The 25,549-nt window shown below is 36.9% G+C and overlaps 1 protein-coding gene and 1 long non-coding RNA gene across 4 annotated transcripts in view; one reads left to right on the top strand and one right to left on the bottom strand.

Annotated features, from left to right (window-relative positions):
- The window catches only part of GABRA3 (gamma-aminobutyric acid type A receptor subunit alpha3), a 387,573-nt gene extending 369,035 nt beyond the window's left edge, over window positions 1-18,538 (bottom strand). For 2 of the 3 annotated variants that reach the window (XM_082716626.1, XM_082716628.1), the window contains exon 1: window positions 18,356-18,538. The gene's annotated coding sequence lies outside the window, so the exon portion shown is untranslated. Of the gene's footprint in view, window positions 1-18,157; window positions 18,210-18,355 lie in introns of those variants that run through there. The other variant, XM_082716627.1, reaches the window with a different exon arrangement.
- LOC309856038 overlaps window positions 1-25,549 on the top strand; it is a 1,055,650-nt gene that overhangs the window by 266,504 nt on the left and 763,597 nt on the right. The window lies entirely within an intron of this gene.

Raw genomic sequence — 25,549 nt, 5'->3', positions numbered from 1 at the left:
TCTCAAGAAGAAATAGATAATCTGAATAGACCTTTATGTATTAAATCAATTAAATTAATAGTTTAAAACCTTGATCATAAAGAAAATTCCAAACAAAAAAACTCCAAAAAGCCCAAATGACTTCAGTAATGATTTCTACCAAATGCTTAAGCCCAATTCTACACACTCATCCAGAAAATAGAAGAGAAAGAAACACCACCCAACTAATTTTATGAGACCAGACTACCATACCCAAATAAATTTAAGAAAAGAAAATTAAAGGTCAATATTCCTGATGAATATTAAAAAAACTTTAACAAAATGTTAGCAACTAGAATCCAGAAATACATAACAAGAACAATACATCATAACAAGTAGAGTTTTATCTTGAGACTGCAAAGGTGGTTCAACACTGGAAAAATAACCACTGTGATTCAACACATCAACAGACTTTTTAAAAAGATAATTTCAATAGATACAAAAAAATTTTGAAAAAGTCCAACACACATTCATGATAAAACCCCTCAAAAAACTTTAGATAGAAGGGAACTCCCTCAAACTTATAAATGACATGTAAAAAAAAAAATCTAATGCTGATTTTATATTGAGTGGTGAAAGAATACTTTCCCCAATAAGATCAGGAGCAAGGCAAGGAGATCTACTCTAACCACTTCTATTCAACATTGTATTACAGGCTCTATTCATTTCAAATACAATGAAAACAGAACAAAACAAGGAGAAGTACACAAAGTAGAAAAGAGGAAATAAAAATGTATTTTTAGACAACATTATCATCTACATAGAAGAGCCAAACAATCTAAAAAAAAAGCTACTAGAATTAATGAGTTTTGTAAGGTCATGGTATACAAAGTCAATATAAAAATTATATTTCTGTGTATAACAATAAACATTCAAAGAAATTTTTAAATGCTATTTATAATAACATCAAAAATATAATACTTAGAATAAATATAACAAAATATAGGCAAGACCTACACACTGAAAACTATAAAAAACATTGAGAGAATTTAAAGAAGAAATAAAAATGCAAAACTATACCATATTCATATATCAGGAGACTTAAGATTATTAGGATGCGATTTACCCCCAAATTAATGTATACATTTATTTCAGTCCCATTAAAACTTTCACCTGGAAAAGCTGATTCGTTAGTTATAAAATTTATATGGAAATGTAAAGGACTGAGAATAGCCAAAATATTTTTTAATGAAGAACAAAGCTCAAGGATCCATAATACCTTATTTCAAGATTTACTGTGATTCTATAGCAGAGGGCGCCTAGGTGGCTCAGTAAGTTGAGCGTCTGCCTTCAGCTCAGGTCATGATCCCAAGGTCCTAGGATTGAAAGAATTGGTTTCCTTGTTCAGTGGGGAGCCTGTTTCTCCCTCTGCCTGTTGTTCCCCCTGCTTGTGCATTCTCTCTCTCTCTCTCTCTCTCTGACAAATAAATAAAAATCTTTTTAAAATAATAATAATTCTATAGTAGAGTTTCACAACCTCAACGCTATTAACATTTTTGATCTGGATAATACTTTGTTGGTGGTGTCTGCCTGGCTTCCACCCACTAGAGGCCAGTAGCACTCACGTCTAGTAGTGACAAAAATGTCTCCAGACATTGCCAAGTGTTCCCTCCCCACAGGGAGGGGGATTGCCCCAGCTGAGAATCACTGAACTACAGTAATGTTACAGTCTGCTAATGTTGCAAGGTTATACACATAAATTACACAGACAGAAGAGAGTCAAGAAGTAGACTTACATATATATGGTCAATTGATTTTGGACAAGGTAAAAAGGTAATTCAATGAGAAAGGGATAGTCTTGTGAACAAATAATGCTGGAAAAAAATGGGCATCCATATGAAAAAAAATTATATAGGCCTGGAACTGCCTTGCCCCAGAGAAAAAAGTCATCTAGACATGCATCAAAGATGTAAATCAAAGTACTGAAACTATAAAATTCTAGAAGAAAACAAATGAGATCATTTTGAACTTAGTTAAGGCAAAGACTTCCCAGAATAAAAAAGGTAAAAGTCATAATACAAACTCCACAGAGAAAATGAAAAGGGAAATCACAGAATGGGAGAAAGTGTTTTTCAAAATATCTATTTTTTAAAGGACTGTAATATGCATTTATCTTACAACTTAATAACAGAAATACAAATATCTCAATTTTAAAATGGTAAAACAATTTGAATGGACATTTCTCTAAAGATGTACAGATGGCCAGTAAGCACATGAAAAGATGTTCAAAATCATTAGTCATAGGGATATGTAAATTAGATTACAATGAGCTAACACTACACACTCACTAGAATGGCTAAAATGAAGACAAGGCAAGATACAAAGTTAATATATAAAAGTCAATTACTTCCCTATATACCAGCAATAAACAATTGAAATTTGGAAATTAAAAACACAACACCACTGGAAGCTTGTGAAGATGGCAGAGTATAAAGACCCTGAGCTCACCCTGTCCCACATTTACGAGTATCATCCACATCAAAGTCAATAAACTGGAGAGTGATCCCAAGCCTGGCAGATAAAACTCCACAACTAAATATAGAGAAGAAGCTGCATCTGAAAGATTGGAACAGTCAGAAAGGCAGAGGGAGGCTGCCCACAGGAGGAGGGAGCTGGTCATGGAAAGGGCAGAGAAATGAGCCCTCACACCAGGGCAATCACACAAAGAAGACTACTCCATATAGCCTTGGGTTTTAAAAATCAGAGGGTCTGAAGTCATTAGTTTGTATAACCAGTGGAAAATGAAGCCTGGAGCTTTAAAATTCAGCTAAGAGCATTGGGAAAGCCCAGGAGGCAAGTGATAGCTGAGTTGTGGCCCTTAAAGAGAGAGCAGCCTACAGAGATGAGCCAAAACAGAAATGGCAGTTTATATAATGTCTGGGGCAAACAGGAGACAGATTTGTTTATACTGGTTTTGGAGCATGTTAGGGGGCTTCTTCAAAAACAAGGGACTTGGCAGGCACCATTTTGCTCCCCCAACCCCCAGCATAAGCACAGAGTCACTTGCCCAGAAGTGGGGCTGCATAGACATTTGCTACCTAATCTGCTAGCAGTGCGCCACACCGATGAATGAGTTCTCCTGAGGCCTTACCCACTCCAAGTCTGCTAGATTCAGCCCTGGGCTCAGGGCAAATTTAGTTAAAGCCATGCAGGTACCATATCCAACCATCAGGTGCACAGCTCTCATCGGGCACTGCACACATCCACTGTGCTGTGTCCAGCCATGCATCCCCAGTCACTGAAGGTGCTGCTCCCAGCCCCAAGTCCCCAGCTGCCATCTCATATCCCCAGAGCCATGGAGCACATGCTCAACATTTGTTTGCACACAGTACTCAGCTGATCACCCACAGCTAACTCTATGTGCCACACTGCATGCTCTTAGCCACTGTAGTATGCCACACCTAGCCTCACACATCTGGCGAACCCGCCGCACAGCCCCCAGCTGCCACATTGCTTCAGATGACCTGGCATTGGACTAGTAGTCCAGCACAAATTTTGCTAATGCTGCTGCCCTGCTTCCAAGTTTCCTGGTGGGCACACCCCTTCAGAACTGGCCTGCTTAGATCCCGCTAACACCACAGAGAGCAATCACAATCCACAATAAGCAAAGAGAGTGCAGATAACTGCATTAAAAAGTAGAGTGACAGACATAATAGCAGGGTGTAAATACACATTGTTTATTCTCTTTAAGTGCCAGGTTCTGGTGAATAGGAGACACTGCACTACAAGACACTCCAGAATCTCTTCTTAAAATCACTACTTTCAAGAGCAAAAGACACAGCTGACTTTCTTAACACACAGAAACAGACATAGAGAGGCAGATAAAATGAGACAGGAAAAATTATCCCAAATGAAAGAATAGGACAAGGCAAAGAAGATAAAAGTAACATGCATGAAAGAGAATTTAAAGCAATGATCATAAGGATAATCACTGGACTTGATAAAAGAGTAGAAGACATGAGGGAAACAACACAGAGATGAGGAATAACATAGAGATAAAGGACACAAAAACTGAAATGAGACATATGCTTGATAGAATGAACAGTAGGATTTAAGAAGCAGAGGAACGGAAAGTAATTGAGCAAAACAAAAGACAGAGGAAAAAAATATGCCAAACAAGAACAGACTTAGCAAACTCAGTGTCTCCATCAAATGTAATAATATTCATTTTATAGGATCTCAGAATAAAGAGGAAAGGGGGAAGAAAATTGATTTGAAGAAATAATACTTGAAAACTTCCCTAATCTGAGGAAGGAAACAGATATCCTATTTCAGGAGCCACAAAGAACCCCCAACACAATCAATAAAAACAGACCCACACCAAGACACATTCTAATTAAATTTGCAGATATTGTAATAAAGAAAAAAAGTTTAAAAGCAGCAAGACAAAAGAAGTCATTAACTTATAAGGGAAAACCCTTAAGAGTAGCAAGAGATTTTTCAAAATAAACTTTGCAAGACAGAAGAGAGTGGCATGGTATACTCGAAGTGCTAAATGGGAAAAAGTTGCAGCCAAGAATACTCCAACCAGCAAGGCTATCATTCAGAATATAAGGAGGCATAAAGAGTTTCCTAGACAAACAAAAACCAAAGGACTTAATTATCACTAAACAAGCTCTACAAAAATGATAAAGATTGGAGCAGAACTAAATGATTAGAAACAATAAGAAAGAGGAAGGAAGAAAGGAAGGAAGGAAGGACCACAGAAGAGATCAATGAAACAAGGAGCTGGTTCTTTGAAAAACTCAACAAAATTGACAAACTTCTAGGCAGACTTACCAAGAAAAAAAGAGAAAGGACTCAAACATAATCACAAATGACAAAGGAGAAATAATAAATACCACAACAGAAATAAATATAATAAAAAGCTACATGCCAACAAATTGGACAGCCTAGAAGAAATGGTTGAATTCCTAGAAACATAAACTACCAAAACTTAAAAAGGAGGAAATAGAAAACTTGAACAGATTGATAGCCAGCAAAGAAATTAAATCAGTAATCAAACAACTCCCAACAAACAAAAGCCTAGGACCAGATGGCTTCTCAGGCAGACTCTACCAAACATTTAAAGAAGATTTAATATCTGTATTTCTTAAACTATTGTAAAATACAGAAAAGGAAAGAAAACTTCTAAATTCATTTCATGAAGCCAGCATTACCCTAACACCAAACCCAGATAAGGACATCACTAAAAAAGAGAACTACAAGCCAATATCCCTGATCAACACACAGGCAAAAATCCTCAACAAAACACTAGCAAACTTAATTCAAAAATACATTAAAAGGGGAACCTGGGTGGCTCAGTGGGTTAAAGTCTCTGCCTTCAGCTCAGGTCATGGTCTCAGGGTCCTGGAATCGAGCCCCACATCGGGCTCTCTGCTCAGCAGGAACCTGTTTCCTCCTCTCTCTCTCTCTCTCTCTGTCTCTCTGCCTACTTGTGATCTCTGTCTGTCAAATAAATAAATAAAATCTTTAAAAAAATACATTAAAAAATTATTCACCGTGATTGTGGGGGATTTATTCCTGGGCTGCAAGGGTGATTCAATATTCATGAAACAATCAATGTGATATGTCACATTAATACAAGAAAGGATAAGAACCACATGATCATTTCAATTGGTGCATAAAGAGCATTTGAAAAAGTACATCATTCATGGAAAAAACCCTCAACACAATAGGTTTAGAGGGAACATATCCCAACATAATAAAGGCCATCTATGAAAAACTCAATGCTAACATCACCCTTAATGGGGAAGACTGAAAGCTTTTTCCAGAAGGTCAGGAACAAGACAAAGATGTCCACTCTTTAAAAAAAAAAAAAAAGATGCCCACTCTCACCACTTTAATGCACCATAGTACTAGAATTCCTAGCCACAGCAGATAACAAAAAGAAATAAAAGGAATCGAGGAAGTGGTGATGCAACATGGGGGCTTAAGTGGGTGGGAGAAGAATAAATGAAACAAGATGGGATTGGGAGGGAGACAAACCATAAGTGACTTTTAATCTCACAAAACAAACTGAGGGTTGCTGGGGGGAGGGGGTTTGGGAGAAGGGGGTGGGATTATGGACATTGGGGAGTGTATGTGCTTGGGTGAGTGCTGTGAAGTGTGTAAACCTGGTGATTCACAGACCTGTACCCCTGGGGATAAAAATATATGTTTATAAAAAATAAAAAATTAAAAAAAAAAGGAATCCAGATTGGTAAGGAAGAAGTAGAACATTCACTATTTGCAGGTGACATGATTCTCCATATTGAAAACCCTAAAGACTCCACCAAAAAACTGCTAGAACTGGTAGATGATTTGGTAAAGTTGCAGGATATAAAATCCATCTAGAGAAATTTGTTGTATTTCTATATACCAATAATGAGACAGCAGAAGGAGAAATTAAGAACACAATCCCATTCATAATTGCACCCAAAATATTAAGATACCTAAGAATAAACTCAACTAAAGAGGTGAAAGACATACACTCTGAAAACTATAAAACACTGATAAAAGAAATTGAAGATGACGCAAAAGTATGGAAAGACATTCAATGCTTATAGAATGCAAGAACAAATATTGTTAAAATGTCTATATTACCCAAAACAATCTACAGATTGAATGTAATCCCTATCGAAATACCAACAGCATTTTTCAGAGAACTAGAATAAACCTTAAAATCTGTATGGGAGCACAAAAGACTGAATAGCCACAGCAATGTTGAAAAAGAAAAGCAGAGATATGATGAGTACTGGGTGTTATGCAACTAATGAATCATTGAACACTGCATCAAAAACTAATGATGGACCATATGTTGGCTAATTGAACACAATAAAGAAAAGGAAAGAAAAGATGAAGGATTCACAGTGCAGACTTCAACTTATATCACAAAGTTATAATGATCAAAACAATATGGTACTGGCATAAAAATAGTCACATAGATCAATAGAACAGAATAGAAAATCCAGAAATGAATCTACAAATATCTGGTCAATTAATCTTCAACAAAGCAGGAAAGAATATCCAATGGAAAAAATGGTCTCTTTAACAAATAGTGTTGGAAAAACTGGACAGCCACATGCAAAAGAATGAAACTGGACCACTTTCTTACATCATACACAAAAATAAATTCATAATGGATGAAAGACCTAAATTTGAGACCTGAAGTCATTAAAATCCTAGAGGAGAGGACAGGCAGTAACCTCTCTGATATCAGCCTTAGCAAATTTTTTCCAGATATGTGTTCTGAGGCAAGGGAAACAAAAGCAAAACTAAACTATTGGGACTACATCAAAATACAAAATTTCTGCACAGCAAAGGAAATGATCAACAAAACTAAAAGGCAATCTACAGAATGGGAGAAGACATTTGTAAATGACATATCTGATAAAGGGTATCCAAAATATATGAAGAACTTATAAAACTCAGCACCAAAAAAAAAAAAAATCCAATTAACAAATGGGCAGAAGACATGAACAGACATTGCTCCAAAGAAGATATCCAGATGGCCAACAAGACACATGAAAAGATAATCATTATCACTTACCATTAGGGAAATGTAAATCAAAATTACAATGAGCTAACACCTCACACCTGTCAGAATAGCTAAAATCAACAACACAAGAAACAACAGGTGTTTGTGAAGATGTGGTGAAAGGGGAACCTTCTTGCACTGTTGGAGGAAATGCAAACTGGTGCAGGCACTCTGGAAAACAGTATGGAGTTTCCTCAAAAAGTTAAAAATAGAACTACTCTATGATCCAGCATTTGCAATACTGGGTATATACCCAAAGAATACAAAAACATTAATTCAAAGGGATACATGGATCCCTATGTTTATAGGAGCATTATTCACAATAGCCAAGATATGGAAGCAGCCCAAATGTCCATGGACTGATGAATAGATAAATAAGATGGGGTGTGTGTGTGTGTATACATATATATGGATCTCTCTCTCTCTCTCTCTCTCTATATATATATATATATATTTCCATTTGTATTATTTCTGATGAATACATGTAAGTTTTTTCCCACCCAAATTAGATAAGTGTTTAAATTGATTTTTTTTCAGGAGCAGAGTAGCGCAGCGGAAGCGTACTGGGCCCATAAATTGATTTTTTTTTTCATTTTATTGCTTATATTTATTTAATACTTCCAAAATGTTATATTATATATAAATTTTATATATATATATATATATATAGAGAGAGAGAGAGAGAGAGAGAGATAGCCATATATGTATACATATATATCTCTATATATAGAGGGAGAGATATCTATATATCTATATATATATATGGATATAGATATATCTCTCTATAGAGAGAGAGAGAGATCCATATATATGTATACATACACACACACACACACACACACACAGACACACACAACATAGATAGATAGAGATAGATAGAAAGATAGGAATATTATTCAGTCATAAAAAATGAAACCTTGCCATTTACAATAACATGGATGGAACTAGAGAGTATAATGCTAAGCAGAATAAGTCAAAGAAAGACAAATACCATATAATTTCATTAATATGTGTAATTTAAAAAACATAACACATGAACAAAGGGAAGAAAGAGAGAGAAAAAAAGAAACAGACTCAATTATAGGGAAGAAACTGATGGTCACCAGAGGGGAGGTGGGCAGGGGGATGGGTGAAATAGGTGAAGGGGATTGAAGAATACACTTTTGATGAGCACCAAGTGATGTATGGAACTAGTGAATTACTGTATTGTACACCTGAAATCAATATAATAGTGTATGTTAACTATCCTAGAATTAAATAAAAACTTAAAAGAAAAAGAAGCAAGTGTGAGCGGCTCCAGGCTTTGTGTTCTGGAAGGATGTAAACAGAAGTAAAGCTGAGCTAAACATCAGAAAGTAAAGTTTATCTGTAATGTTTTATTTACTTCATTAAATACATCTGAACCAAAAATGACAAAATGCTAACACTTGTTCATTCTGAGCAGTATGTATGTACTTATTTGCTCATTTTATTAGACATTTCTCTGAGTTTCTAAATATTTTAAAGTCTTCAAAATTAAAAATGAGAAATAAGAAATGATAAATTTCTAATAAATTTGAGCAAAATGAAAAAATAGAAATTAAAATTATAAATAGCAATTTCCCTGTATACCAGCCATAATAAATTAGCAAAAATAATGATAGAAAGATCCCCTTCACAAATTAAAAGCATAACATAAATTTTACCATTATACACTCTATACAAATAGACATATAGAGGGTCAGATTCCACACAGCTGGTAAATAGAAGAGTTGAGGTAATAAAAATTATTTTAAAGTTACAAAAGTATTAAACTAGGACAGAAAGAGTCAGGGTACAAAATATGGAAATTAGATAAATTCCAAAGAGAATCTACTATATATAATAATTTATGCATATTAAATAATTTATGTATTTTATACATATAATAATTTATGCATATTAAATCTACTATATAATAATTTATGTGTATTAGATTTATGCATAATTATGCATATTATCACAGAACAGTTGGAAAGGATTAATTATTCAATATCTGTTATTGTGAAAAATTGAAAGGGAAAACAATTTAGAAAATTACCTCATACCACACACCAAAAAAAATTTTGGAAGGATTAAACAAATATAAGCAATAAAAAATGAAAAAAAAATCCATTTAAACACTTATCTAATTTGGGTGGGAAAAAACTTACATGTATTCATCAGAAATAATACAAATGGAAAGATAAATGTAATTACATAAATGTTCATTTGTGCATAAAAGTTCACTTAAAACACAAACATGGGAAGTATTTTCCACATATACCACAGAAGAAAGGTATAATGTCTATTAAATGTATACATTGTCCATAAAAATGAACAAAAAACGTATAAGTTATCAATGGAAAAATTATATAGGCCATGGATGTATGTTCATAGGAAGGGAATAAAAGTAACCAAGAAACCTGAGACAATATTTATGCTCAATATAGTAAAAGAAACATTAAAACAGTAAGATACCATTTAGCTTCTATTATACTGGCAGATTTTAAAAGAATGACGATAGCCAGTTTTGGTATAGGTGTATAAACCGAAATTGTCCATTTTATACAGTGAGACAACTTCATACATATACCGAACCTTTAAAAATTTAATCCTCAGGTCCAATAATGTCTCTTATAAAAACCCATCTTAAGAAAATCATTTATTCAACAAATATCTAGTAAAGATCTACAATGTATCATGCATTGCTCTAGGTACTGGGTGATACAATAGTGAATACAAAGTAAAAAAAAAAAATCTGTGCTCAACAAAGATCCAGATAATAAATTAGAAAATATCTCAACTATTAGGTTATGATACAGATCAGGGAGAAAAAATAAAGCAAGAAAAGAGGAAAGTGAGTGTGGAGAAGCGTTTGCATATTTATGGATAATTGTTTTATTGACCATATGGAGGTAATATTTGAACAAAGACCTAAAAGAGATGAGGTTCAAAGAAGCAAAGGTTTATACATAAAGGTACTATGGACTCTGAAAAACAATCTGAGGGTTTTGAAGGGGCGGGGGGTGGGAGGTCGGGGTACCAGGTGGTGGGTATTATAGAGGGCACGGATTGCATGGAGCACTGGGTATGGTGCAAAAATAATGAATACTGTTATGCTGAAAATAAATAAAGAATAAATTTAAAAATATATACATTTCAGGGCTATTCATGATAATGTAAATTAAAAATAATTTAAATGACTAATACAGGATCTGTGAAATAATTAAAGTAGGTACAAATTGTACAACTGAAAATTATGAAGCCATTAAAAATTGTCTGAAGGCTGGTGAATGACACAGTGAAATAGTTGTTACAGTACAATACCCATGGAGAAACCAGATAGGAAATAGTACATGTAATATATGATCCCAGTTATGTAAACATGGAAACACATCTGGGAGGAAGCCAAGCAAGTTGTCTTTGGACCAGGTATTGAGAGGTGATTTGTGCTTTCTCTCCATTTTTTAAAAATGTTCTATTATGAGGCTGTTTCATTTTATGAATAGAAAAAAATAGAAATAAATATTACAGTCTTAAGGAAGATTAATAAGTGTACAAAATTTTTTAAATGGTGGTGCTAATCAGCCATGCCTAGAATACCGGGTCCAGCTTTGGATATTATGTGTTAAGGGTGATACTGAAAACTTCAGCATCTCCTATAGAAGATACTCAAAATATAAGCCATATGAGCTTAAGAACTGGGAATATATGGACTGAAGAAAAGATAAAAAGAACAAACTATCTTTAAGCTTTTGAATGGCTAATTACAGGGCAAAGAAATAGACATTAGTATTCCTGTTGCTCCAAGGAGCAACCCATAGGTTGGATTCAAAAGACAGATTTCAGGTCAGTATGAAGAAGAATTTGTTAACAATCACAGTTATCAGGTGGTATTAAACAACCTTTCCTGTAACTATTCACACTGAAAATAAATGACCATATGTACTGGTTGATAAGACTACCATTATATGATTGGTAAGGACCCTGCTATTTCTGAGCTCCTCTTGCACTATTTAAAAAAGTTATTTTATGTTATGATCACTTACATAATTCCACCCCCATCCACCTCCCCTTCCCTTCAAAAAAATCTATGCAATTCTTGATTCCTTTTATGAAATCATTTTTAAACAGAAAAGGGTACCCTTCAAAATATACATCCTGGAGATTTTTATTCTTCATTCTGTGTATAGTGAGGAGACATTGTGTACAAACATCAATACCTTTAAAATGTTTTAAGTATAAAAATGTTTTTCTATTACCAACCAATATTTCCCTTTACCAGAGATCTTCCCCCTAGGAACAGACTGTCTGGACCACTACATTTCAGAACATGAGATAATCACCTTGCCTCTGCTCCACAGTATCCTGCATCATTTTCTTTGCAGTGCCCTTAGTTCATTTTAAAACCAGCAGTGGTGAAAATATCACCTAGTACTCAGAGTTACTACAGATTTCAGAACACAGTCAGTTCTTTTCTTAACTTTCAGAACAGTGATGGTTTGAGCAATCTCAGGAATAGAACAAGGAAAGGGCATTCCTGTGATCTCTTCTAAGCCCTATGAATACTTCCACCAAAATTAGCAACCTTCAGAATTCCATATAAAATCCCTAGTGTTCCTTAAACAAGTGACTGAGCCTGAACAACCAGCACAGGACCGTGAGAATGGAGTAAAGAATAGAGCATAAACTATAGAATCTTTCAGCAAGGTCTAGTCCAACCTTCCTCATTTTACAGTTATGGAAACAGAAGCTCAAACAAGTTACTTGTTACAAGAAACTAAGTCAGCATCCAAACCAAGACTAGAATCTAGACTAGGCTATCTGAAATCTCATTTTCAGAGAGACTTAATATCCTATTCTCCATATTTTTTTTTTCTTACCAAGTGTATCTTTCTCGAACTTGTTGAATGGGGAGAATGAAGATCTGGGAAGAGTGCTGACTCATTGAGAATTTCAGTTAAGCAACATGACATATAACCTGGTTTCAAATAAGCCTATGCTTGGGGTGCCTGGGTGGCTCAGTTGGTTAAGTGGCTGCCTTGGGTTCAGGCTATGATCCCAGGGTCTTGGGATCAAACCTCACATTGGACTCCCTACTCAGTGGAGGGCCTGCTTCTCCCTCTCCCTCTACCTGACGCTCTGACTACATGTGCTCTCTTTCTGTCAAATAAATTTAAAAAAAAAATCTTTTAAAAAAATAAGCCTGTGCTTTTGTGGACATGAGACTAGAGGGAATCTTACCTTTCCTTACAGCATTATCATCTGCCAAACAACAGCAAAATGGATATGATCATCCAGTCTTTTAGTAAGCACTGTGAGTATCATAATGGGGAGAACTATTAGAAAACTATTGTTTGTCAGTACACAGTGCTGCTGAAAAGTCTAATAATGGTAACCATGCCTTCCTTCTTAAAGCAATCTATTTTCCTCTATATACTAATCACAACATACAACTATGTAATTCAATAGTTTGTAGAATAATGTCTGTCTCACTGTCTGAACCATGAACCCAAAGGTGGCAACAACCACAGTTATTTTGCTCACCATTACATTCTCCATGTTTGGTAAATGGAATATAATCAAAAATTGTTTGCCCAACTAATGGATGAGACCTCTTTATTCTTGGCTCTTTCATAATATTGCATTCTCAAACATTACTTCCACGCACCTTCCCTCTCCTCTGTAGCCTTCACACAATCGCATCTTTGTTTTCCCATAGCCTAAAGCATATGCATTCCCCAAATAAGAGATCTTTGGATCCCTTCTTTCCACTTTAAGTACCGCCTCTATATCAATGACTCAAATCACTCTCTCCAGTTGACTTATTTTGAGAGATCCAGTTCCACATTTCTTTCAACTGTACCCAATACTTTTTGCTGGGCTGTGGGACCTCAGTCAAATCAAGTGATTCCCCATATCAGGATCAGTTAGCTCATCTATAAGATAAAGGTGTTGCCTCTCTACTGCCTATAAAAGAAAGCTCTAATTCTCCACGCCAGCATTTAATATTATTTACAGCCAGCTCTCTACTTATTTTGCCAAATATTTCTTACATACTTTTACCATACATTTGACTGCAACATCACTAAGCTCCTCACTGTTCCTAATAATGTCCTCTGCTCTTCTGGCCTCTTCCTAGAACACCAAAGTGTACCTCCAAAGTTTGATTAATCTTTGAAGCCCAGTTCAAACACTATATTTCTGGGAAGCTGCCTTTGATCTCTTTGCATGTCCTTTTTTATGTGTGTGGATTACATTCTTCTAAAATTATACTTGTTTGCATATTTCTTCTCTCTCTTACTTGACTCTGTCATCTTGGACAGTAGAGGCTACTCCTAAATCAGCCTGTATCTCCCACATCGCCTTTTGTTCATAGCACTTAGTAATGTTATACTAAATGGATTCATTTTAGGCTCTATCAGTCAACCTCCTTAAAATGCCTTTAATCAGTCCCTGTGTTTCTGGAATAAACAACATCCTTACAATGGTCACTTCAGCTACACCAGCTTTTTCTCAATTTCTTAAATTCACTATGCATCTCAAGGCCCTCATGCATGCTCTTCTCTTCATCTACAAAACTGCTCCTCCCTCACCATAATAACCCCCTCACTCCCATGTCTCTACTCATCCTTAATATCACTTCCGCAAGGAAGCTTTTCTTAAACCTCACACTAGATCAGTTTTTTCTGTTATATACCTTCCTAGCCCCACCCTCATCCTTTTTCTTCATTATTACTGACTGAAATAACTGTTGTGTGAGTATCTGATTTATGGTTTCTTCCCCATCAAACTGTAAGTTCTCGTGAGCAAAGGCCATGTCTTATCTGCATGGCCTTGTATTATCTGCATGATGCTTTACCATATCGTTAAATAAATGTTGGACTGCTGAATTGATGAACAATTGATTTAAAAGTAAAAATTTAGGACTTAGGACATATAATTCCTTTTTTTTCAAGATTTTATTTATTTATTTGACAGACAGAGATCACAAGTAGGCAGAGAGGCAGGCAGAGAGGAGGAAGCAGGCTCCCTGCTAAGCAGAGAGCCCGATGCGGGGCTCGATCCCAGGCCGCTGGGATCATGACCTGAGCCAAAAGTAGAGGCTTTAAACCACTGAGCCACCTAGGGGCCCCCGGACATATAATTCCTTTAAAATAAAATTGGGATTCCAGATAAATTGGCCTTATATTCACCATTAGAAATTTATAAAACAGGATAAATACTGTCTCACAAATGCTGGAAGGAAACCAAAATTACCTATTATTTAATGAATGTGTGGCTCCAAAATGCATTATACCAAGTGACTTGGTCATTCATTTAATAAACATTTATTAAACACCTACTATATGCCACACACTAGGATAGTGGCTGATACTACAATAAATTGAAGTGACAATTTACTTGCTTGGAATATATAATCTAAGAGGTGCATTTATAAAAGCTTAAAAAAAAACCCTTTATGACAGTCACAACAAGTGATGTTACTTTGTAAGGATATTAAGTTCTTTGTCAAAGGAGACATTTAACTTGATGGTGAAAAATCCTTTGGCAAAAATGACTTTGAAATTATAACTGGGCCAAATCTGGGCCTCTTAAATTCCTAGTAGCCTAGACTAGTGCTGTTCAAAGTGTGGTCTATAGATTAATGCCTATCTGCAAACTATTATTGCCAGGCAGTAATGACCTAGGAGCAGAAATGAAAATAATCACTTATGAAATATTATAGCAATTTTAAAAATAATTTTTACATCTGTTGAATCTAGTAATAAAAATGTGAGTTTATATTTTGTTTTTTCTTTCCTTTTCTAATAATTCATAATGTATTTTACTAAAGTAACAGTCTGCAATGGATTGGAAAATTTTTAAAAACTGGTCTTTGAACAAGGTAGTTTGAAAAGCACTGAAACAACAGATTCAAGATTACCTGGTAATTTGCTAAAATGAAAAATCTTAGGCTGTACCCCCAGACCCTCTGAGTCTGAATTAGCATTATAACAAGATGCCCAGGAGATTCTTTTGCACATTAAATTTGGAGAAACACTGGCCTAGATGATTTCTGAAGCCCTTACAAACCTCAGAGTTTATAATTTACTTCAGATAGAGAATTACAGAACTAAAAGACCTTTGGTGATACAGTCTACCTCATCATCATTTTTAGATGGAAAAATTGAGTCCCATGGATGGGGGACTCAGGTGTCCAAGGTAACTGACAAATTAGCAGAGCTAGGAATAAAACTCAAATTCCTTAACACCCAGGTCAGTTCTCCACTCTAACACACTGGTGCTCACTCCTACTCCACGCAGTCTCACTCTGCACCATCCCCTCAGTGATGTCATTGTTTCTGAGATACTTTCTGATCAAAGAATTTATCCTTTTACCTTCCACATACTATGTGAACCTTGAAACACCACTATTTCAAGTGTCTCCTTTATAATTGCCATAAATCCTTGTTGCTCAAATCTCACATGCCTATTTTCTGACTGCTATTTGGATATTCTGGAGCTTCAGAAGAACAATCACTAACTGATTTCTGGTTTGTTTGTTTGTTTGTTTGTTTTTCGGGGGGAGAGCTTCTTTGTTCCCATGAGTCCACTTGATACCAAATAGCAAGCTTTTCCAAGGAAGAAAACATACACTATCAAGGCTGCTTTAAAAAAGCTCAGTATCCTGGTTTGTGACTGACAAATGAGAATGGGATACTGGTCATATTAATAAAAATCTAGCTTCCAAAATGAGACAAACAATGATCCTTTACTTGTGATCTTGTCAGACCTGAGGCTTTGAGGAGAGAGGTATGACTGCTATCTTCAACTGCCTGATGAGCTATTATTAAGAAGAAGCAAATTTGTTGCAGTTAGTCCCAAAGAAGCAAGGAACACAAGTTACAGGGAGACAGACCTTGGCTTATAAGGGGGATTACTTTCTGGCAATCAGAATTGCTCAAAGATTAAAAAAAAAAAAAGCCATCTAATGAGTTCTCTGTCACTGAAGAGAGATCAAGTGAAAATTAGTCAATGAATTGAATGCTGAGGAAAAATTGAAGAACTGGGTGGAGAAGTAAAGCTTAATGACCTACCAGGTTCAAGTTTTAATATTCTAAAATTTTCAGGACCAGGTGACTCTAGCTCTCAGAAAATAAGAGCAAGATTTGGTCTGGAAAAAAAGCAGTCTTTTGCTGGATATGAGATGGATGAGGTTATGACAGTAAACAAGTCAACTCTTTTCAGATAGCCTTTTCAAAGGAAAGCAGGCTGGCCAAGGAAAGCCTTTTGGGCAGCTTCTCCAAGAAACCCAGATGAGGCTTGGTTCCACAATGGCCAGCCACTATGCCATACTCTAAATTCCTATTACTCTACACGAAGGCTAGGCTATTACTTTTTTTTTTTTTTTTTTTGCCAAGAGTACCCTTCCTATCACACCTACACTTGCCTAACCAACAAAGGTACAAAATTTTTCCCAAGGAGACAGTAGTGCTTAATGGTCAAGACCATGCATTCTAGAATTAAGTTGCCTGTTTTAATTCCCAACTGGGACATGTAATTACTCTGCAACCTTGGACAGTTACTTAACCTCTCTGTGCTTCCGTTTCCTCATCAGTAAACCAAGGATAATACTAGTACCTGCTTCATAGTGTTGGTGTAAGAATACATATTAAATCCTCAACCTAAGATCCAAAACATACAAGGCACTCAACAATGGTAGCAATTAGTATTTTTGATGTAAGAATTACTACCATGGACATGGCAGTGTTACTAACTCAAAAACTCCCATCAAGCAACCAGATCCCTTCCAGCAGTTCAGAGGGGGTATACTACAACATCTTCAGGCAGTCCTTGCATAGCTCCAGACATCCAGAACCTGCTGATCCTCAACAAACCATACAATTCACAGCAGGAATCCTGGCTTATCATCCTGCTCTAAATCCAAAAGCCACCCCTCCCCCAGTCCTCCTGCCTATGCCATCCTCAGCCACAGAGGACCAGCAAGCTGGGAAACCAATTCCACACAAACCATCAGGTGTTTCTTCCTTCTCAAGGACACAGCTGGACTTATACCATGCCTGCCAGTGGGATGGGGTAGGGTATCTGAATCCCTTTCTAGCTTGTCTGTTCAAGTACCTAGGATGGGGAGTGGGCAGGCAATAGGGCTTCCCATGGGGAAACAAGAGAGGTCCCGCAAGTTTGTAAAGGAACTCTGGCCCAACCTCACAATAAACCCCTTAAAGGAAGGGGGGGGGTCCTCAAGCTGCTTCAAAAGAAGCAGTTATTTACAACTTTCCACTCAGTTGCATCTGGGAAAGGGAAAAGGGCTGCATGGTATTCTCCTTATTTCTTGATTTCAGCAATGAGAAACAGCTGCAGAGAAAGAGTTAAAGGAGGAAGGAAGCTCCAGCCATTACCCCATCCCCGTGCCTAGGGCTGTCTGGGGGGTCATGACTGTGCTGTCTGCTCCAGCTAAGGAACACTGGGTGGCTTTCTGCAGCAGCTGCCTGGCCCCCTAAGCAATTTGCAAGGTCAAGGCTGACCTGTTTCCAAAAAGGAACAAAACAATTCACTGACAATGAAGCAAATCGCGCGTACACCACATCACAACCCCCTCCCCAAATCAGGTCTTACCTCAGTGCCTCCCTGCCCGGATGCCAACTCTGGGCTTCCACCAGCCCCACTGGGAAACCCAGGATGGCATCACAGCTGCAGAGCAGGTCTCGCCTCCCCGGCCAACCCAAGGAGACTCTCAGTACGGGGGAGAGATGCTATCGCCAAAGGAGACCTCAGCTTGGGGGAGGGGGAAGGAGGGACATCTATGTTCCTTACCAAGAGCCACAGTCACTTCCCCGAGGCCGAGAGAAGAGAAGGATGAATGAAATGAAACAAGTTGGAGATTAAGTCCTCACAGAGCTCGGCTTCCTCTTCTCTTTCTCTGGGTCTCTCTCCTGGTCCCTCTCTCGTCTCTCTGGTTTGCTCGCTAGCTTGCGCGCGCTCACGCTCTCCTCTCCCTCTCTCTCCTCCCCCTCTCCCTCTCTCTTTCTCCCGCCTCTCCCTATCTCTTCTCTCTTCCCTCCTCCCCTCCCCCTTTGCTGCCTTTAGATTCACCATTCCCTGGTGCTGAGCACGCGGCTGTGCTGGGGCTCTGGAATACAGTGCTGCAAGGTTTTGGATCTGTGGTTGTTTTAGGAAAGACTAAAGTAGTATTTTATTATTTAAGATTTCCAGCAGAGAAATAGAGGGAAGCTCAGAGGGAAGGGGAGGAGCAGAGGAAGCAAGAGGAACGGAAAGAGAGCAAAAGGGTAAGAGCAGTGAATAGGAGGATAAAGGAAGTATGGATTACCATGCTGATATGTGATGCTGGCTAGCTGCTCCAAGACAGAAAATAAGTGGTCTATCTCCCTTACATCCCTATGGGTGTGTCTTCTTAGCTCAGGCTCCAAATAAAGGTTTCACAATCCTGTTTGTTCACATTCCATCTCTGAGGACAGTAATGAGCTAAAAAAAAATTTACATCAAAGAGTTTGTCATTCCCCCTCCACTAAAAAGAAAGTGTTCAGCCACATTGATTCCCTAATGACCTAACTGCCACCTCCACTCCCCACAAAGTAGAAGTGTGAACCCAGTTCAGAACTGTCAATTGGAGCTTCCCTCCAGGCAAAAGAGACAAACAGCAGAACCACAATACTCCTTTTCAAAAACCTCAGAAAGGAATATAGGTATAGGTAAGTGTGTGAGCTCACAGGTGACTTTGCACATGGGAGAATAGGACAGAGAAGAGATTAGTTAAAATATAAAAAAAATTGTATTCCCATTGGGGTAAAAAAAAAAAATAACTGAGCAAAGAACAGTAACAATGAAATAGAGGGTAAAGAGACCTAGGCTAAGGATACAATAAAGGAACTTGGATTTGAGTCCTACCTCTCAAAATTGCTCCACTGCACCTTTGACAAGTTACCTCTTTAATCTGACTCTCATAGTATGTCCAATGGCAAAATGAATGGTGATAGATGTAGATGATCTTGAAAGACTCTTCAAGACCTAACAATCTAGGCTCTAAGACAGGTGACAAGAAAATTAATCTGTTGATAGTGAAAAATACACTACCAAATTTCAAAGCTTCTCCAAAGATGGGTCCCCAAATGAGACCCCCAAATCACATTGGCATGACATTCCATTTTGAATGTTTTAAGGGCAATATGAATATGAGCATATGTGTTCCTATTCTACATACTATGTTTAGCATAAAAATACTGGCCTCAATGCATATACAGTGACTCAGACATGGTAGGCATTTAAAATTTTTTCCCAAGGTGGGCTATTTTTATCCCCCTACCCCAAATTCCCAATACTCTACACATGTCCAGTAAGGAATATGTGCTCCACTTCGACCCATATATTGAGTGTACAGATAGGGATCCATAGGCTCACAGTCACTGAGCTAAAAGTACCCAGACAGATAACCATCTCATTATGCAGAAAGAGAAAGAGGCTTGCAGAAAAGAATATAGCTCACACAATCTCATAGTGAATCAGTGATCAAATCAAGACCAGCACCTAGTCTGCTGATCCCAGACATAGTATTTTTGTCTGCCAAAGCAACAGGTAAGCTTTACATAAAGCAAGTGTATTTGTTTGCATAAATGTCTGTTGGATTTAATGGATTAGCAAAATGGCAAACAGAAATATACGTACTGGTATAAAGTTGTTGTGTTATTTTTGAGGTCTGCCATAACAAATTACAATAAACTTGGTGACTTAAAACCACAAAAATATATTGTCTCAGCTCTGGAGGCCATCTGAAGTCTGGTATGAAAGTGCTGGCAAGGCCAATCTTCCCCCAAAGGCTCTAGAGAAATTTCCCTTGCTTATTCCAGCTTCTGGTAGCTTCTGGCATTCCTTGGCTTATAGAAGAATCACTCTAATCTCTGCCTCAATCTTCAAATTATCTTCTCTTCAGTATCTCTGTAGGACCAAATTTCCCCAATTTTTTTGTTTTAAAGACACCAGCCATTAGATTTGGGCCCACTCTAAATCCAGAATGATTTTACCTTGAGATCTTTAATTACTTCTGCAAACATAACACATCCAAATAAAATTACACCTTAGGTGCTTGATGGACATAAATTTAGGGGAGATGTTAATCAACCCACACAGTGGCCACCTTTTATTTTTGTGAAATAAAGATACTAACAAATAAACCACCTATGGGATCATCATTTTTTTAATTTTTTTATTTTTTATAAACATATATTTTTATCCCCAGGGATACAGGCCTGTGAATCGCCAGGTTTACACACTTCACAGCACTCACCAAAGCACATACCCTCCCCAATGTCCATAATCCCACCCCCTTCTCCCAAACACCCTCCCCACAGAAACCCTCAGTTTGTTTTGTGAGATTAAGAGTCACTTATGGTTTGTCTCCCAATCCCATCTTGCTTCATTTATTCTTCTCCTACCCACTTAAGCCCCCATGTTGCATCACCACTTCCTCATATCAGGGAGATCATATGATAGTTGTCTTTCTCTGATTGACTTATTTCGCTAAGCATGATACGCTCTAGTTCCATCCATGTTGTCGCAAATGGCAAGATTTCATTTCTTTTGATTGCTGCATACTATCAACAGATGAATGGATCAAGAAGATGTGGTATATATACACAATGGGATCATCATTTTTAAAGAAAAGATATTTTAATACAAATAAGCTAGATGAAGATATTCTCATAATAAAAACTATTCTTTAAATTATACAATATTAGCTCCTTGCAAAATTAATAGCATTTTCATAAGTGTTCTCAGTTCACCGCAAACCACAGAAAAACTTTACTAGGAGCACTTCTAGTAGTGATAAAGCAGTTTTTATCAAGCCAATACTGCTGAAGATAATAATAAATTCTAGACAAAAATAAGCAAAACAACAATCTGAATGCTTTGGAAAGTGATCATAAACAGCCACAAACTGGAAGAGAGTTAACAATGGAAGGTTGACAATTGAATGAAAGGTACAATACTGAGTGAATTTCCATTTTTAAGGAATTTTTTCATAAGGGCAGATTCCCTGAGGCAGGCCCCAGGCCAAAACAATAACTAAAACAGAGAAACTATAAGTGTTGTACCTGTTAAACGTTTAACACTTGGCTTTTCAGGAAAAAATAAATAAAAGCCTGATTCATAGCATTCCTAATTTCCATAGTGTAAATATTCCCACCAGGGCCAATTCCATCAACATGAAGTTGGGAATAGATGTACACAGTTGGGTCTCACAAGCCAGTGCCATTTAGCTACCTAGCACAACTGTTCACAGTCCTAGTGGCTTGAAGAACAAGAAGACAAAATTCAGGATAACCGCTGAACCTGAAATGTGATGAGAGAAATTCAAGAATGGAGAGAACAACACAGTGGGAGACTTCAATTCTGTGTATAAACTGCCCAACCAAATCTCTGCTGGAACCATACATTATGCATGTGGGAACAGATTCCAAAGAGCCTAAAAAAATGTTGAAAGGATTAAACAGTTTTCCCTACTGCTCACAACAAGGGAAAGTTTAGAGTTTCAGTTCAGTTAATTGCCTACAAAAAAAAAAGCATTACTTTACATATAAACAAAAGAATATAGAGATCCTACAATATATTATTCACAATATATCACTCACAGGGTATACTCCAAAATTACTAAGAAAAGAAACCACAAAGAAACTGACAAATATTACCTATACTCAAGAGAAATGGCCGTCAGTGGACAATAGCTCTAAAATGGACCAGATGTTGGAATTAACAGAAAAAAATTATAAATCATCCATCATAACTACCCTAATGGAAATAAAGGAAAATAAATTTTATCAAATGAACAAATAGAAACTCATATCAAAGGTATAGAAACAAAAAGAATCAGATGCAAATTCTAGAATTGAAAATTAAAATTTCTGAAATAAAATTAATTGGGTGGGCTTACCAGTAGACTGGAAATGAGAGAAGAGAAAGTAAGTTAACTTGAAGACATATTAGTAAATATTATTCAAGCTGAAGTACAGAGAAAGAAAAGATTGAAAGAGATTTAAAGAGTCTAGGTAATCTGTTGGATAATATTAAAATTCTTTTTTATATAATATCAAAATTCTAACATAGATATAATTAGAGTCCCAGAAGGCAAAGAATAAAAGAAAAAGAAAAAAAGTTTGAAAAATAATGCCTAAAATATTTCCAAACATAATGAAACATAAATCTGTAGATTCAAGGAACTCAGCCCCTCACTAAGCAGGATACCACAGCCAGGTAAATCCGTCAAACTACTCAAAATGAAATCTAAAGCTGAACGCTTGAAAGAATCTGGAAAAAAACAATAACATACCAAGAAACAACAATACAATTGACTGTTGACCTCTCATCAAAAAAAAAAGGATATTTAAAGTGCTGAAATTTGGGGCACCTTGGTGGCTCAGTGGGTTAAAGCCTCTGCCTTTGGCTCAGGTCATGATCGCAGGGTCCTGGGATTGAGCCCCGCATTGGGATCTCTGCTCAGTGGGGAGCCTGCTTCCTCCTCTCTCTCTGCCTGCCTCTCTGCCTACTTGTGATCTCTGTCTGTCAAATAAATAAACAAAATCTTAAAAAAAATAAAGTGCTGAAATTTAAGGGAAAAAAACTATCAATACAGTTTTACAGCCATCAAAATATCCTTCATGAATAAAGGCAAAATAATGACATTTTCAGATAAATGAACATTAGGATGAATTGTTACCAATGTATTTATAGTATCAGAAATATCTAAGGAAATTCTTTTTTTTTTTAAGATTTTATTTATTTATTTGTCAGAGAGAGAGGAGCAGGAGTGAGCACAGGCAGACAGAGTGGCAGGTAGAGGCAGAGGGAGAAGCAGGCTCCCTGCCAAGCAAGGAGCCCTATGTGGGACTCGATCCCAGGATGCCGGGATCATGACCTGAGCTGAAGGCAGCTGCTTAACTAACTGAGCCACCCAGGCGTCCCTCTAAGGAAATTCTTAAGTCTGAAAGCAAATAATACCAGATGAAAATCTGGACCTTCCAGAAGAAATGAAGAATATTAGAAATGGTAATATGTGGATAAATATGAAATACTTTCTCCTAATTTATTTGCTACATATATATTACCGTTTAAAGGAAAAATTATAACATTGTAATGTACAGTATATAATGTGGATAGACATAATACACATGATAACTGTAACATGAATGAGGGGCAGTGAGAAGAGCTGTATGTTGGCAAAGTCCTTACATTTTAAATGAGGCAGTACAATATTGAATGTAAGCAAACTTTGATTCATTCTAACAAGTAAGTCCTGAACAGACTGAAAAAAAAAAAACAAAAAACATGTCTTGGATCCTTAGGAGAAGTGAGGACCTAGGGCAAACTGCTCCCTCCAAGACTGCAGAGACATAGAAGTTAATTCAGGGAGTCACAGCTTACCACAGCAGAGACTTCCTTACTGAAATTGCCAAAGGACCTGATGCCCTGGTAGGAAAACCTGAATTATAATTGATAAACTGCTTAGAGGCTCAGTGTGGGCCAGTAGGAAAGTTAAAAATCCCAGGGGGACCCATTAATAGGGAGGATCTCACAATATTGTGATACTTACCTCCCAGAGCTTGACCAGGTTCTCACAATAAATATTGGAGGAAAAGTCCCTTGAGCTTCTGGCAGGGGGAGGGAAAAAAAGAATCATTTTGAAATATATCAGAGCACTCTGTTCTTTCTTAACAAGGCCTGCAATTGGAAGAACCTAGCTAATCAGAGCCTAATCTGCTAGGGTATTATCAAAGAGTAACTGACTAGGGAGAAAGGAAATACCAAGTCCAATCAGCTCTAGTCTTTTGCATGGGAGAAGAAAAATACCCAACTCCAGCTCACTCTAGTCATCGTCTCCTAGGAAGGGAGAAAATAACTGAAAAACACTTGCAAATTTCATGGCCCAGAGGCACAGGCTTGTTAAAGACTGAGACCTAATCATGGGTCAATAGGACACTTCCCCCCCACATCTCACCATCACATTACTAAAGGCCTATATACAGCAGTTCCTTATAGCTAGTATATCATGTCCAACTGCCAAGAAAAAATTTCAAGGCATGCCAAAAGATGAAAAAAAAAAAACCCCACAATTTGAAGAAACAGAACAAATATCAGAAACAGTCATGAAAAGGATGCTGGAATTATTGGATCAGGAATTTGAAACAATTGTGATTAATACACTAAGAGTGCTCATGATAAAGTAGAGAGCGTGCAAGAAAAATGGGCAATGTAAACAGAGATGGAAATCCTAAGGAAGACCCAAAACGAAATGCTAGAAATCAAAAGCACTGTGACAGAAATGAAGAATCCTTTTATGGACTTATTGGCAGACTGGACACAGCTGAGGAAAGAATCTCTGTGGGGGGTGGGGGCAGGGGTAGGGGGAAGAAGAACACAATATCCAAAGATTTGGACAACTATAAAAATTGTGATATATGCATAATGGGAATACCAGATACAAAAGAAAAGAAAGAAAGAAATATCTGAAACAATAATGACTTAGAATTTCTCCCAAAATAATGTTAGACACCAAACTACCAATCCAGGAGTTCATAGAACACTATACAAGAAAAATGCCCCCCCTCCGACAAAAATGAAACTCCACCTAGGCATATCATTTTCAAACTACAGAAAATCAAAGATAAAGAAAAAATCATGTTTAATTACTATAGCTTTGTAGTATAGTTTGAAATCAGAAAGTGTGATGTCTCTGGATTTATTCTTTCTCCAGATTGTTTTGGCTATTTGGGATCTTTTGTAGTTCTATAGAAATTTTACAAAGGTTTTTCTATTTTGTGAGAAATGCCTTTGGATTTTAATGGGGATTGTATTGTGTATATGGATGGCTTTGGGTAACATGGACATTTTAACAATATTAATTCTTCCATTCCATGAACACCGAATATGCTTCCACTTATTTGTGTTTTCTTCAACTTCTTTCATCAAAATTTGTCATTTTCATTGCACAGGTATTTCACT

The sequence above is a fragment of the Mustela nivalis genome (genome assembly GCF_964662115.1).
Source record: "Mustela nivalis genome assembly, chromosome: X".
Taxonomy (NCBI): Eukaryota; Metazoa; Chordata; class Mammalia; order Carnivora; family Mustelidae; genus Mustela; species Mustela nivalis.
Note: the sequence above shows the minus strand (reverse complement) of the source record. Positions and strands in the feature narration are given on the sequence as shown.